This window comes from Oncorhynchus clarkii, chromosome 12 (genome assembly GCF_045791955.1).
Source record: "Oncorhynchus clarkii lewisi isolate Uvic-CL-2024 chromosome 12, UVic_Ocla_1.0, whole genome shotgun sequence".
In the NCBI taxonomy this organism is placed as follows: domain Eukaryota; kingdom Metazoa; phylum Chordata; class Actinopteri; order Salmoniformes; family Salmonidae; genus Oncorhynchus; species Oncorhynchus clarkii.
Window position 1 is genome coordinate 47,478,367 of NC_092158.1, and position 15,957 is coordinate 47,494,323.

At 43.4% G+C, this 15,957-nt stretch overlaps 1 protein-coding gene across 1 annotated transcript in view; it reads right to left on the minus strand.

Annotated features, from left to right (window-relative positions):
* LOC139420759 (double C2-like domain-containing protein beta) overlaps positions 1 to 15,957 on the minus strand; it is a 306,643-nt gene that overhangs the window by 60,596 nt on the left and 230,090 nt on the right.

Below are 15,957 nucleotides of genomic sequence, written 5' to 3' on the forward strand. Positions count from 1 at the left end.
CAAGGCCGATGCTGGATGCCTGACATCCAATTTAAGTCAAAGACTTTTGTTTCTGACATGTGCACAACCTCCTCAGAATAACAATAGCCATGTCAGCTAATTAGAAAGGCTAGAGGTGAGACCTGTTCCACGGCTGGCAAAATAACTTGAATGCTTTTCCAAAAACAAAAACATTACAGAATGCGTTGACAGAAACTGAACTCTACCTGTGAGTAAATCAAGTAATTAACAAACACACAAAGTAGCCTACAGCAACTCTGCAACCTGACAACGAGAGGTGTAGATAGTACCTAAGGAATTCATTTGGGGACTATTTCTATAGTATGGAAAACAGCACAAGGATAATTCCGCTCAGACTGGGATCATCCTCTCAAAATTACTTTGTCTGTCAGAATGTGCTTATCCGCCATAAATGAGCTCCTCATCCGACACCTCTTTTCTGTTAAGATGATTGATGTTCTATGCCTATCGTCAGCTTTCCCCATTCGTAAAAGGACGCAGATAAATCACAATACATGGGATCATCTCCTTCCATGAATCAGAGGATAAAAAATCTGCCAAACCCTTATCCAGATGGGCAGAATAGAAAGGGAGACATAAATACAACGTAATAATCATAACAATCGACTAACTTGACAGATGACTGTTTATTTTGTGACAGTATTATTGACATTGATTGACAAATCTACAAATAGGGATATTGCTGATACATTGCTTGGATGCAGCTTTCATGAAACCAGAGCCAAAAACAAAAGTCACATTTTCAAACACTTGATTTCCTCAGCCCTATGGCATGATATTGCAGACAGGCATGGTCATGGTGCTGCAGGTCCAATCAATGAAGCCCTGGCTAGAGAGAGAGGGCGAGAGCATGATTTAATGGTGTTGAGAAACACTGAGAACCCTTTATACATGTGAACTGTCACTTTAAAACGGCAACTGGTAGCTGTGGAATTGTGGAAGAAAATGAGCCTATAGATAAATGGTACGTCTGGCTCATCAGCAGTCAATAAATGCACATCGGAGCTGCAATATCATAGGTAGGTTATCTTTCCTTCTCTACAAACCGAAAAAGGTTGGTTGTATGTGCTGTAAAGCACATTGTACAGGATTACTCAGAATATGATATGACTTCTAGCTCCCATTGATACAACAAATGCAACATGCCTCATTGGCATGCAATGCAGTCAAAAAGGTGAGTATATACCCGACCATCTTTCTCAGTCTCGAACATGCAGGGGCTTTGCTTTCTTATCAAATGGGATCAGCCAGGTTGACATAAATTGAATGATCATGTCAAAAGGTGACCCACTCTCTGCAGTGTGTGCTAGGATTGATCATTTTGATGAGAACAGAGGAAGTAGGGCGCACACCACCTCCAGTCCTTCAGGTTGAGTCATATCTAATGGGCCAAGGGGAACTTTAGCACATGTGTTTTGGGAATAGCCATCAGACTCTATGGATTCCTATGTATCTTGTTTCACCTTTCAGAGAGAAAACTGTGCATGAAAATGCAATGGAGGTGTTCAATATTAATCTCATATCAGCTGAGGTGTTCTGGCTTTTTAAATTTTTTTACACTAGAATGAACTGTATAGGACAATCTAGACACATGTACATATGGATTTTGTATTGTAGATATGTGGTACAAGAGTAGTGGCCTGAGGGAACATACTTAATGTGTTGTGAAATGTAATGTCATGTTTTATTTTAATTGCATATAACTGCCTTAATGTTGCTGGACCCCAGGAAGAGAATGGGATCCGTAATAAATAAAAATGCAGTGCTACCTGCAGCAAAGTTATTTGATGTGGCTGTCTGCAAATGAATATGGATGTACTGAAAAGAGATGACAAAGGAGTGAAATCTCTACGGCAAACAGAGAGATAGACAGCATCCATAAAAGAGTGGATGAATTGATTTAAATAGACTCGGGCTTTGGCAGTTGTTGCTTTTCTACTACTGATACCGGCTTCACAAATCAATGAATTATTTGGTGAGTCATAACTTACCTTGCCATGCCAAGCAAATCATTATAGATCTCCCTATACCAACCAGTTTGCAATCACCCATTGTCAGCTGAATCACACTTGTACTTGTTTTCTCTCTCCCCTACTGTTAAGTTTAACTGTGTGCCCCCCTTCTGGTAAGCTTAACTCTGTGTGTGTGTGTGTGTGTGTGTGTGTGGGTGCGTGCGTGCATGTGTCTGCGTCAGTGCTATCCTATCTCCCAAACGTATTTGCTCAGCCATGTGTTGGATGAAAGTTCCTCACACAGTGTGTGTGTGTGTGCTTGTGAGTGAGTGTGTGTGTGTTACGTCTCTCTCCCAACACAGAGCAACACTTTTCAGAACCAGAAATGGTAATATACCGTTTTCTGCTCCACCGAGTGTCGGGTGAAAAAGTGCAAAGTAAATTTTTCTGTTTTCGTGAGGAATCTTCTTATCCTCAAAACCTTTTATATATTTATGTGTGTCACAAACGCACTTCATGCCACATTCTAATTCCACATCAAAATCTATGAAAACTTATTGTAGGACAGAGGAGGAGGAGGTTCTCTCTGTTCCAACGTCGCCTCCTCTCAGCAGCCGTTTGTTGTGCCTGGAGTTCCATTACTGCCTGTACTCCGGACCCCTTCTCTACGCTTGGAGCCTCTCCTCCTTTCATTCACAGCAAACAGCATCTCATCTCTTCTACAAAGCACCAGGTTGAGTCAGATGTTTGTGAAGAACACAGATGAATGTTCTCTTTGATAGTGCAGCGGGGCCAGCATTCCACCGTTGTGCGAGCAGCTTCAGAGCCGTTCCACAGATGTGAATTGATACGGTCTGTTTTGGAACTGTGCCCAACTATCAAAAAGACTCCCAACATGTTCTCTTCTGGGCCCCACTGCTCCAAATGCTTCTATGCTATGTTCTGCTGTAGATACCACTACCAGTCTCATGTAGATACCACTACCAGTCTCATGTAGATACGACTACCAGTCTCATGTAGATACCACTACCAGTCTCATGTAGATACCACTACCAGCCTCATGTAGATACCACTACCAGCCTCATGTAGATACCACGACCAGTCTTTGGGCTGAATCCAATAGGATTGGAAAAAAAACTGTTGACAGGAAACATGAAATATTGACTTTGCCTTTGACAGGCAAGCCCGAGGCTGATGTATTGAGTAAATTGAGGGTTGGGTGAGTGGATTCTTCCCTAAGTAAAGCACACAGCTATCTGGATGGGATGAGCCAAGATGTGCTCCTTCAACTCTGCTGCATTGCTGAGGAGCAATAGATCAATAGATGAAAATAGAAGACTGGGGAGCTTTGAGGCACTGATACTGTGGTCCTGCACTGTTACGCTGTATGGGTGGAAGCATTAAATACACATTGACGTAACACTCGACCAAAGCTCCCTATGCAGCTACAACCTCCTATGCCCAGTCACTTCTTTACTAAAAGGACTAGCCTTATCAAGCAGACTGACCGAAACAGAAGGTAAATGAGATCAAGCTGGTTCCATCACGCTATGGAAGGACCAGACAGTGGCCCTGGTCTGAAATACCTGGACTTCTGGTTAAGTGTTCAAGTGGACACTATAGAAGATATGTACGATGTCCACCATGTATGATGGTCCGAGCTGAGCTATGGAATGTCTCTCGTTAACATTTCGAGAAATTGTCGGAGGCCATCATCGAATAACAAACTACAACCAAAGCTGAAACACTTATATAACATTCCCAGTGGGTCAGAAGTTTACATACACTTAATTAGTATTGGGTAACATCATCTTTAAATTGTTTAACTTGGGTCAAATGTTTCGGGTAGCCTTCCACAAGCTTCCCACAATAAGTTGGGTGAATTCTGGTCCATTCCTCCTGACAGAGCTGGTGTAATGGAGTCAGGTTTGTAGGCCTCCTTGTTCGCACACACTTTTTCAGTTCTGCCCACACATTTTCTATAGGATTTAGGTCAGGGCTTTGTGATGGCCACTCCAATACCTTGACTTTGTTGTCCTTAAGCCATTTTGCCACAACTTTGGAAGTATGCTTGGGGTCATTGTCCCTTTGGAAGACCCATTTGCGACCAAGCTTCCTGACAGTTGTCTTGAGATGTTGCTTCAATATATCCACATGATTTTCCTACCTCATGATGCCATCTATTTTGTGACGTGCACCAGTCCCTCTTGCAGCAAAGCACCCCCATAACATGATGCTGCTACCCCCGTGCTTCACGGTTGGGATGGTGTTCTTCAGCTTGCAAGCCTCCCCTTTCCCTCCAAACATAATGATGGTCATTATGGCCAAACAGTTCTATTTTTGTTTCATCAGACCAGAGGACATTTCTCCAAAAAGTATGATCTTTGTCCCCATGTGCAGTTGCAAACCGTAGTCTGGCTTTCTTATGGCGGTTTTGGAGCAGTTGCTTCTTCCTTGCCGAGTGGCCTTTCAGGTTATGTCGATATAGGACTCGTTTTATTGTGGTTATACTTTTGTACCTGTTTCCTCCAGCATCTTCACAAGGTCCTTTGCTGTTGTTCTGGGATTAATTTGCACTTTTTGCACAAAAGTACGTTCACCTCTTGGAGACAGAACGCGTCTCCTTCCTGAGCGGTATGACGGCTGCGTGGTCTCATGGTGTTTATACTTGCGTACTATTGTGTGTACAGATGAACGTGGTACCTTCAGGCGTTTGGAAATTGCTCCCAAGGATGAACCAAACTTGTGGAGGTCTACACTTTTTTTTCTGAGGTCTTGGTTGATTTGTTTTGATTTTCCCATGATGTCAAGCAAAGAGGCACTGAGTTTGAAGGTAGACCTTGAAATACATCCACAGGTACACCTCCAATTGACTCAAATGATCAGAAGCTTCGAAAGCCATGACATAATTTTCTGGAATTTTCCAAGCTGTTTAAAGGCACAGTCAACTTTGTGTATGTAAACTTCTGACCCACTGAAATTGTGATACAGTGAATTATAAGTGAAATAATCTGTCTGTAAACAATTGTTGGAAAAATTACTTGTGTCATGCACAAAGTAGATGTCCTAACCGACTTGCCAAAACTATAGTTTGTTAACAAGAAATTTGTGGAGTGGTTAAAAAAACGAGTTTTAATGACTCCAACCTAAGTGTATGTAAACTTCCGACTTCAACTGTATTTAGGCAGGGTGAATTAACGGCCTACTGCACAGCTACTAAGGGAGCTCTTTCTAGAGCGACCGGTTTAATTGTGCATAAGAGCATTTTTAAACTGTAAATGGTTAAACTATTAAGAAATATATGTGATTGTGCCAAGAATTTGTAAGTGGGTAACATACACATCAGCCTAAATTGAAATGTTGATTTCTTTTTAAACAGATTAGAATTCTACTATAATTTTCAAACTCAAATGGCAGGGAGAATTTGGGGAGCTCTCTGTATAAGTCACTGGCTTCACACCAGTGCATGGATTTGAGAGTAAAACTATAACTCAAATAACACCCTGTCACTGTTGATATCCTATGGTGGGTCGTGATTAGTTAAGTTGAATAACAAAACTGATTTGTTTCCTTCCCCATTTCGGCAGCCACCCAAAACTTCCATCTGACATTCTAGAATTTAATTGACTGTCCACAGCAAATTCTCTTCTAGTGAGTAATATAACAATTATTGTCAGATTCGGTGTAGCCTCTGAATAGTGTTAGTTTAAACAGCGCAGACACCCTAAACCTTTGCCCCTGTTTCATTGATTTCAAATTGATATCGATACCAGTGATTAACAAAATAGTGTTGCGTTTAACGTTCCGTGTTGGCGGCCCACTTGAAGCAAAACTCAACCATCCAAAATGTAGGTCGTCTTCAGCAGTTTGTCCTCTAAACAATATTTATAGTTTCCATGTGATATTTTAGTTGTGTTAGTTTCAACAGCGCATACAACCTGATTCCCCCGAATCAATACGAGTGATTAATTGCCACTTGTTAAAACATGGTTCTTGGTGCACATGCAGTTTATAAGGTAATTGATTAAAAAAAAATCCAAGTAATATGACTACTATTGTGGTAAATGTACTGTATGAGTAGGTAGTATATTTTAAGTTCATGTTTTCAATATATCAGAAAGTGTTTCTGTATATTGATTAGGACACTTCAAAATGCAGTTTTGACCAACTGCTGAATGAGTACAAAAATGTGATGTGTTTTATGTATTTTGATGCTCTTCCAGAAATCATGAAAATGGGTTTGACTTTCCTACTATGTATATTATTCATATCATCCTATGGCACAAAAAAAAGAATTCAGAAATGGCAGTTGATTGAAGAGGCTGACATAGTATCTATCTACATCTCCCTCCATGGTGATTGCCTAAGCCACCAGTGAAGAGCCAGTTGATCACAATTATGGGGGGATAGGGGGTAGGGAGAAGAGAAATTACCGTTATGAAAGGCAGATGGGCACCGTACATCAGTGTATCCACACACCCCGCACCAATTTCCCCTCGATGCTGAATTCGTGTGTCGTGCCTGTGGTGTGTGTGGACTTTATTTTTGTAAAAGTAAACAGGAGTTCGGTAAATTTCAAATGTAGGAACCATCCAATATGTTCACTGTTACCTATTTCTTAAAGAAGCCAAAAGGCAGCTTCTGCAAAGTATGCCTACCTTTATCTTGCAGCTCTTGTGGCATGGGAGGAGTTACCTCCACCTGTGTCCTCCTCAGATTGATGGAGGTGTTTAGGTGGTGGCTTCCTGCCACTAGTGTGACGGGAGAGGCAATGATGAATTATTAGAGTCAGGCATGATGGAGATGTGATGATGCCTCTCATTCCTCACCGATGAATGTTAGAGGGATACTTTGGGATTTTCGCAATGAGGCCCTTTATCTACTCCCCACGAGTCAGAGGAACTCGTGGATACCATTTGTATGTCTCTGTAAAAAAATTCACTTTTATTTAACCAGGTAGGCTAGTTGAGAACAAGTTCTCATTTACAACTGCGACGTGGCCAAGATAAAGCAAAGCAGTGTGGCACAGATAACAACACAGAGTTAGTTACACATGGAATAAACAATAAACAAGCCAGTAACACAGTAGAAAAAAAATAAAGTCTATATACTGTGTGTGCAAAAGGCATGAGAAGTTAGGCCATAGGATAGAATAATTACAATTTAGCAGATTAACACCGGAGTAATAAATGAGCAGATGATGATGTGCAAGTAGGGATACTGATGTGCAAAAGTGCAGAAAAGAAAAAGAAAAACAGTATGTGTCCTTACTGTGTCCAGTAAGAAGGAAGTTGGGTGGTAATTCTGCGAGCCAATGCTAACTAGCGTTAGCACAATAACTGGACATCTGTGGGTATCTACTATCATGCTAGCAGATATCCATAGACTTCCAGTCATTGCACTAACGCTAGTTAGCAATTAACCTAGCGATAGTTAGCAACTTTCTTCAAAATGCACGCAGACATAAAATGGGTATCCACAAGTTAATCGGACTCTGGGGAAGCAGATAAAGCTCTGCATTGTCAAAATCCCAAAGTATTCCTTTAACGTCAGAGAAATGGCCTGGCTCAACCTCTGGGACAGGGCTTAATTAGACTCTATGCATATATCTGGTGGAAAACGGAACGTGGTAAGGTTTATTGTGGATAAAAGAAGAAGGTTGTTGCGGAAGAGGTTTGATACATGCTTGTTAAACGAGATGCAATGCAACATTAAAGGAATAGTTAGCTATTTTACAACTTCATTTTAGATGGTTCCTCCCTCAAAAGTAGGGGAAACTGTAATCCCTGTTCAGTTCTCTTTAAACAGCCATTACAAACTTCAACTTAACTTCTGCCACTGCTAGCTAAAAATCAATGGAAGCGATGGGTGCATGTGAGTGTGTAAAAAAAAATAAAAAAATAACTTACTCCATATTTGGTATGATGGTACTTAAAGGTGAATCGGCCATTTAACAAAAATATATCCTCACATGCCCCCATCAATTCCATAGATGTTTAGCTAGGGGTGGCTAAAGTTAGCTGAAGTTAGTAATGACTGTTTAAAGAATCCTGAACCATAGATTAGTTTCTCCTGGCACATAGACTACTTTTAGGGTGAGGAACAATCTAACATCATATCGTAAAATAGTGAACTACTCCTTTAATGCCATTGCATTTCATAGGGCCCTGACTAAAGGTCTACTTTAACAAGACAAATGAAACCAAAGGCAGTATTTAAATTGGAGTTTGTCTCCGCGACAAATAATGCATTTATATAGCATTCTCACATTCATCTGTTATTCAATTAAAACTGACCCTTAAACCAGAGGCTAACTAGGGAGTAAAGCACATTTGTTGTTGCGCTTAATTCCAATAATTATTATTTTTATTTATTTTTATTTCACCTTTATTTAACCAGGTAGGCTAGTTGAGAACAAGTTCTCATTTGCAACTGCGACCTGGCCAAGATAAAGCATAGCAGTGTGAACAGACAACACAGAGTTACACATGGTCAATAATACAGTAGAAAAAAGGAGAGTCTATATACATTGTGTGCAAAAGGCATGAGGAGGCAGGCGAATAATTACAATTTTGCAGATTAATACTGGAGTGATAAATGATCAGATGGTCATGTACAGGTAGAGATATTGGTGTGCAAAAGAGCATAAAATAAAATAAATAAAAACAGTATGGGGATGAGGTAGGTAAAAATGGGTGGGCTATTTACCGATAGACTATGTACAGCTGCAGCGATCGGTTAGCTGCTCAGATAGCAGATGTTTGAAGTTGGTGAGGGAGATAAAAGTCTCCAACTTCAGCGATTTTTGCAATTCGTTCCAGTCACAGGCAGCAGAGAACTGGAACGAAAGGCTTTAGGGATGATCAGTGAGATACACCTGCTGGAGCGCGTGTTACGGGTGGGTGTTGCCATCGTGACCAGTGAACTGAGATAAGGCGGAGCTTTACCTAGCATGGACTTGTAGATGACCTGGAGCCAGTGGGTCTGGCGACGAATATGTAGCTAGGGCCAGCCGACTAGAGCATACAGGTTGCAGTGGTGGGTGGTATAAGGTGCTTTAGTGACAAAACGGATGGCACTGTGATAAACTGCATCCAGTTTGCTGAGTAGAGTTTTGGAAGCAATTTTGTAGATGACATTGCCGAAGTCGAGGAATGGTAGGATAGTCAGTTTTACTAGGGTAAGTTAGGGATTTTCGATTGGAGATGTTTGATATGAGTCTGGAAGGAGAGTTTACAGTCTAGCCAGACACCTAGGTACTTACAGATGTCCACATATTCAAGGTCGGAACCATCCAGGGTGGTGATGCTAGTCAGGCGTGCGGGTGCAGGCAGCGAACGGTTGAAAAGCATGCATTTGGTTTTACTAGCGTTTAAGAGCAGTTGGAGGCCACGGAAGGAGTGTTGTATGGCATTGAAGCTCGTTTGGAGGTTAGATAGCACAGTGTCCAAGGACGGGCCGGAAGTATATAGAATGGCGTCGTCTGCGTAGAGGTGGATCAGGGAATCGCCCGCAGCAAGAGCAACATCATTGATACAGTGCCTTGCGAAAGTATTCGGCCCCCTTGAACTTTGCGACCTTTTGCCACATTTCAGGCTTCAAACATAAAGATATAAACCTTTATGGAAGAGTGGCAAGAAGAAAGCCATTTCTTAAAGATATCCATAAAAAGTGTTGTTTAAAGTTTGCCACAAGCCACCCGTGAGACATACCAAACATGTGGAAGAAGGTGCTCTGGTCAGATGAAACCAAAATTGAACTTTTTGGCAACAATGCAAAACGTTATGTTTGGCGTAAAAGCAACACAGCTGAACACACCATCCCCACTGTCAAACATGGTGGTGGCAGCATCATGGTTTGGGCCTGCTTTTCTTCAGCAGGGACAGGGAAGATGGTTAAAATTGATGGGAAGATGGATTTAGCCAAATACAGGACCATTCTGGAAGAAAACTTGATGGAGTCTGCAAAAGACCTGACACTGGGACGGAGATTTGTCTTCCAACAAGACAATGATCCAAAACATAAAGCAAAATCTACAATGGAATGGTTCAAAAATAAACATATCCAGGTGTTAGAATGGCCAAGTCAAAGTCCAGACCTGAATCCAATCGAGAATCTGTGGAAAGAACTGAAAACTGCTGTTCACAAATGCTCTCCATCCAACCTCACTGAGCTCGAGCTGTTTTGCAAGGAGGAATGGGAAAAAATGTCAGTCTCTCGATGTGCAAAACTGATAGAGACATACCCCAAGCGACTTACAGCTGTAATCGCAGCAAAAGGTGGCGCTACAAAGTATTAACTTAAGGGGGCTGAATAATTTTGCACGCCCAATTTTTCAGTTTTTGATTTGTTAAAAAAGTTTGAAATATCCAATAAATGTCGTTCCACTTCATGACTGTGTCCCACTTGTAGTTGATTCTTCACAAAAAAATACAGTTTTATATCTTTATGTTTGAAGCCTGAAATGTGGCAAAAGGTCGCAAAGTTCAAGGGGGCCGGATACTTTCGCAAGGCACTGTATATACAGAGAAAAGAGTCGGCCCAAGAATTGAACCCTGTGGCACCCCCATAGAGACTGCCAGAGGACCGGACAGCATGCCCTCCGATTTGACACACTGAACTCTGTCTGCAAAGTAGTTGGTGAACCAGGCAAGGCAGTCATCAGAAAAACCGAGACTACTGAGTCTGCCGATAAGAATATGGTGATGGACAGAGTCGAAAGCCTTGGCAAGGTCGATGAAGACGGCTGCACAGTACTGTCTTTTATCGATGGCGGTTATGATATCGTTTAGTACCTTGAGCATGGCTGAGGTGCACCCGTGACCGGCTCAGAAACCAGATTGCACAGCGGAGAAGGTACGGTGGGATTCGAGATGGTCAGTGACCTGTTTGTTGACTTGGCTTTCGAATATCTTAGATAGGCAGGGCAGGATGGATATAGGTCTGTAACAGTTTGGGTCCAGGGTGTCTCCCTCTTTGAAGAGGGGGATGACTGGGGCAGCTTTCCAATCCTTGGGGATCTCAGACGATATGAAAGAGAGGTTGAACAGGCTGGTAATAGGGGTTGCGACAATGGCAGCGGATAGTTTCAGAAATAGAGGGTTCAGAATGTCAAGCCCAGCTGATTTGTACGGGTCCAGGTTTTGCAGCTCTTTCAGAACATCTGCTATCTGGATTTGGGTAAAGGAGAACCTGGAGAGGCTTGGGCGAGTAGCTGCGGGGGGGGGGCGGAGCTGTTGGCCGAGGTTGGAGTAGCCAGGCGGAAGGCATGGCCAGCCGTTGAGAAATGCTTGTTGAAGTTTTCGATAATCATGGATTTATCGGTGGTGACCGTGTTACCTAGCCTCAGTGCAGTGGGCAGATGGGAGGAGGTGCTCTTGTTCTCCATGGACTTCAGTGTCCCAGAACTTTTTGGAGTTGGAGCTACAAGATGCAAATTTCTGCCTGAAGAAGCTGGCCTTAGCTTTCCTGACTGACTGCGTGTATTGGTTCCTGACTTCCCTGAACAGTTGCATATCGCGGGGACTATTCAATGCTATTGCAGTCCGCCACAGGATGTTTTTGTGCTGGTCGAGGGCAGTCAGTTCTGGAGTGAACCAAGGGCTATATCTGTTCTTAGTTCTGCATTTTTTGAACGGAGCATGCTTATCTAAAATGATGAGGAAGTTACTTTTAAAGAATGACCAGGCATCCTCAACTGACGGGATGAGGTCAATGTCCTTCCAGGATACCCGGGCCAGGTCGATTAGAAAGGCCTGCTCACAGAAGTGTTTTAGGGAGCGTTTGACAGTGATGAGGGGTGGTCGTTTGACTGCGGCTCCGTAGCGGATACAGGCAATGAGGCAGTGATCGCTGAGATCCTGGTTGAAGACAGCGGAGGTGTATTTGGAGGGCCATCCTGGTGGGTTCCTTGATGATTTGTGTGAGATTGAGGGCATCTAGCTTAGATTGTAGGACTGCCGGGGTGTTAAGCATATCCCAGTTTAGGTCACCTAACCGAACAAACTCTGAAGCTAGATGGGGGGCGATCAATTCACAAATGGTGTCCAGGGCACAGCTGGGAGCTGAGGGGGGTCGGTAGCAGGCGGCAACAGTGAGAGACTTATTTCTGGAGAGAGTAATTTTTAAAATTAGTAGTTCGAACTGTTTGGGTATGGACCTGGAAAGTATGACATTACTTTGCTGGCTCTCTCTGCAGTAGAATGCAACTCCTCCCCCTTTGGCGGTTCTATCTTGATGGAAAATGTTATAGTTGGGTATGGAAATCTCAGAATTTTTGGTGACCTTCCTAAGCCAGGATTCAGACACGGCAAGGACATCAGGGTTAGCAGAGTGTGCTAAAGCAGTGAGTAAAACAGGAGGCTTCTGATGTTGACATGCATGAAACCAAGGCTTTTTCGATCACAGAAGTCAACAAATGAGGGTGCCTGGGGACATGCAGGGCCTGGGTTTACCTCCACATCACCCGCGGAACAGAGGAAGAGTAGTATGAGGGTGCGGCTAAAGGCTATCAAAACTGGTCGCCTAGAGCGTTGGGGACAGAGAGTAAAAGGAGCAGATTTCTGGGCATGGTAGAATATATTCAGGGCATAATGCGCAGACAGGGGTATGGTGGGGTGCGGGTACAGCGGAGGTAAGCCCAGGCACTGGGTGATGATGAGAGAGGTTGTATCTCTGGACATGCTGGTTGTAATGGGTGAGGTCACCGCATTTGTGGGAGGTGGGACAAAGGAGGTATCAGGGGTATGAAGAGTGTAACTAGGGGCTCCATTGTAAACTAAAACAATGATAACTAACCTGAAAAACAGTATACAAGGCATATTGACATTTGAGAGAGACATACAGCGAGGCATACAGTAATCACAGGTGTTGAATTGGGAGAGCTAGCTAAACAGTAGGTGAGACAACAACAGCTAATCAGCTAGCACATCAACAGCAGGTAAAATGGCGTTGACTAGGCAGGGAGGGTCGGATTAACTACACACAGAGCCTGAGTGCGGCTGGGGCCGACAGATAAAACATAAACAAGCAGAATGGAGTACCATGATTAATGGACAGTCCAGCATGCATCAGCTATGTAGCCAAGTGATCAGTGTCCAGGGGGCAGCGGTGGATGGGACTGGCGAGTATTATCCAGGTAAAAAAAAACAGTCTGGCTGTGCAGAAGGTAAAGCCGCTAGCATTGGCTAACAATGACTAAACAGCTTGTAGCTAGTTAGCTGGTTAGCTTCTGGAGGTTCTTGAATGTGTTCTAAAAATTAAAAATAATAGCGATTCCGTATCACATTGGGTGAGGCAGGTTATCGGAAGGTATAATCGAATTAAAAATCGAAAAGAGATTGAAAGTAAATATGGGTCCAGTGAGTGGTTGGGCTGGCTGGGGACGCGGCGATTCAGACAGTTAGCATGCCTGTGCTAAGAAGCTAACAGTTAGTAGGCCGGGGCTGAGCAAGGTAGCAGTTAGCGGACCGGGGCTAAACAAGCTAGCAGTTAGCAGGCCGAATTAGCAAGCAAGCAGATAGCAAGGGCTAGAAAGTTAGTCTTTGGGGGACGTCGCGATGGGGTGAGTCTGTTTATGCCTCTTCATGCGGTGACATCGATAGACCGGTCGTGGGTCCGGATATTGTATCCCAGGAGTATGCTTCGGTGGTAGCACCGGAGCTCTGGCCTTGCTAGCTTCAAGCTAAGTGGATGGAAACGCTAGCCAGGAGTAATCATCCGGGGTTGCGGTTAGCTAGATGTGAAGATCCAGCTGAAAATGTTCCGTTTGCGGTGGGAATCCGGGGATAAAAAAACAATTATAATAATAGGTCCGTTATGCTCTGGTTAGAGTCGCGTTGTTCGAACTGGCGAGAGCTTTCCGAGCTAAAGGTTAGCTGATGACCAGTTAGCTGATGACCGCTAGCAATGGTTTGCTGGTAGTTAGCTGGCTAGCTTCAGTTGAGGGGTTCCGGATCCGAAGTAAATATAAGTATTTAGAAAAAATAGCAGATCCGCGCTACATTGGGTGAGGCGGGTTGCAGGAGAGTATTTCGAAGTTGAGGTTTAGCAAAATGTTTTAAAAGATATGCAAAGAAAAATATGTAAAAAACGATATATACAAGGGACACGACAAGACGTCCGACTGCTACGCTATCTTGGAAGTGATTATCCTTATTGCAGCTGCAAAAGGTGAACTAGGGCCTAGTTATGGTTTCAGCTCAGAGACAGAAATAGAGGAATTAGTTATGTGACTCATGATGATGTTATCCTAACATGTTCTTTACTTGATTACTTTATGAATGATACTGCTGGTACGTACAGAACAGTGTAGGATGTACACCCACTTTAGAATGGCTCCACTACTGTACCTGTTGTTTCAGAGTTAAAGTAAAATGACCTTCAGGTACTGCACCTGAGGATAAACATACACCGATCAATAAACATACACCATACTCTCATATCAATCAATACATCATGTCAAAGTATTCTGGCAAATCTCTTCAAGATTAGGAGCGTTTGTCACAAATTAAGTGAGAAACTGTCACGCCAGAATGAGAGTTCTTTCGAACAGGACAGTACCTGTGTGTTTGTTTTGTCCGTCCTGACCCACCCAGGCCGCAGGCAAGGTCAAGGATAGCAGGGTTTGGTACACAAATCGTGTTTTCGGTAGGTCCAGGTCCAAACGCCAACAGGTAAGTCCAAACAGTCCAGCTCACACACGGTAAATCCAGCTGATATATATTGTCTCTTTCTCTATGGTTCACAGATCCTTCCAGCCCTTTCTCTCTCTCTTCCTGGTTTGTCTTGACCCATATCTGTGGGACGGCCCCACCTTCTGAGGGTTCCCCGCCTTGTCATTTTTTGAAGAAAATGATTGGGCCGCATCTGGATATTTGCAGCTGGTAACTGAGCCCCAATTTAGTCCGCTAGCTCCTTTAGGCCTTCTCTTAACTCCCAGGTGTTTCTCTCTTGCTCCTCTCTGAGCAGCTGGTTGGTGCGGTGCTGGACCCGTAACGTGTCCTGATACATTCACATTGCATCCTGATGAGCTATTTGTTGAGCTCTAGTTGCCTCTTGTTGGGTGGCCGCCGCTTGTAACAGGGCCTGTATGGCTACCTCCATACCCATTTTCCAGAGAAAACTGTCCTAACCAAACAAAGCCCCCCAAAAAAACAGACCTCCCTTTGGAGTGCTAAATGAACCTTTTTTCCCCTCTACCTAACCAGTGGTATGGTTAGTTCATCTGCTCACATTCTTCACCACATGTGGCAAATCTTTTCAAGATTAGGAGAGTTTGTCACAAATTAAGTGAGAAACTGTCACCAAAATCACCCCAGAATGAGAGTTCTTTAGAACAGGACAAGTACCTGTGTGTTTGTTTCTCCATCCTGGTCCACCCAGGCCGCAGGCGAGGTCAAGGATAGCAGGGTTCGGTACACAAATCGGGTTTTCGGGTAGATCCAGGTACAAACGCCATTAGGTAAGTCCAAACAGTCCAGCTCATGCACGGTAAATCCAGCTGATATATATTGTCTCTTTCTCTATGGTTCACAGATCCTTCCATCCCTTTCTATCTCTCTTCCTGGTTTGTCTTGACCCCTTATCTGTGGGTCGGCCCCACCTTCCCCTTGCTTCTGGGAATTGTTTTGGCAGTTGGCCATTTTGTGATCTGTAGTTCTGATCGGGGTGGCCATTTTAGTGATAGGGCAGAGCCCATTTATTAGTTCTGCTCTCACATATCTGCCATTTATCACTCGACCCCATTCTTTGCCACAGTATCAATGAAATATAAGCACCAACATACTGCTTTGGAAAAATAGGCTTAAAGGCTTAAAAATCCTTCTTTAACCCGTTTCCTCCCTTCATCTACACTGACTGAAGTGGATTTAACAAGTGACATCAATAAGGCATCATAGCTTTTACCTGGATTCACCAGGTCAGTCTATGTCATGGAAAGAGCAGGTGTCCTTAATGTTTTGTATACTCGGTGTATATCACCATA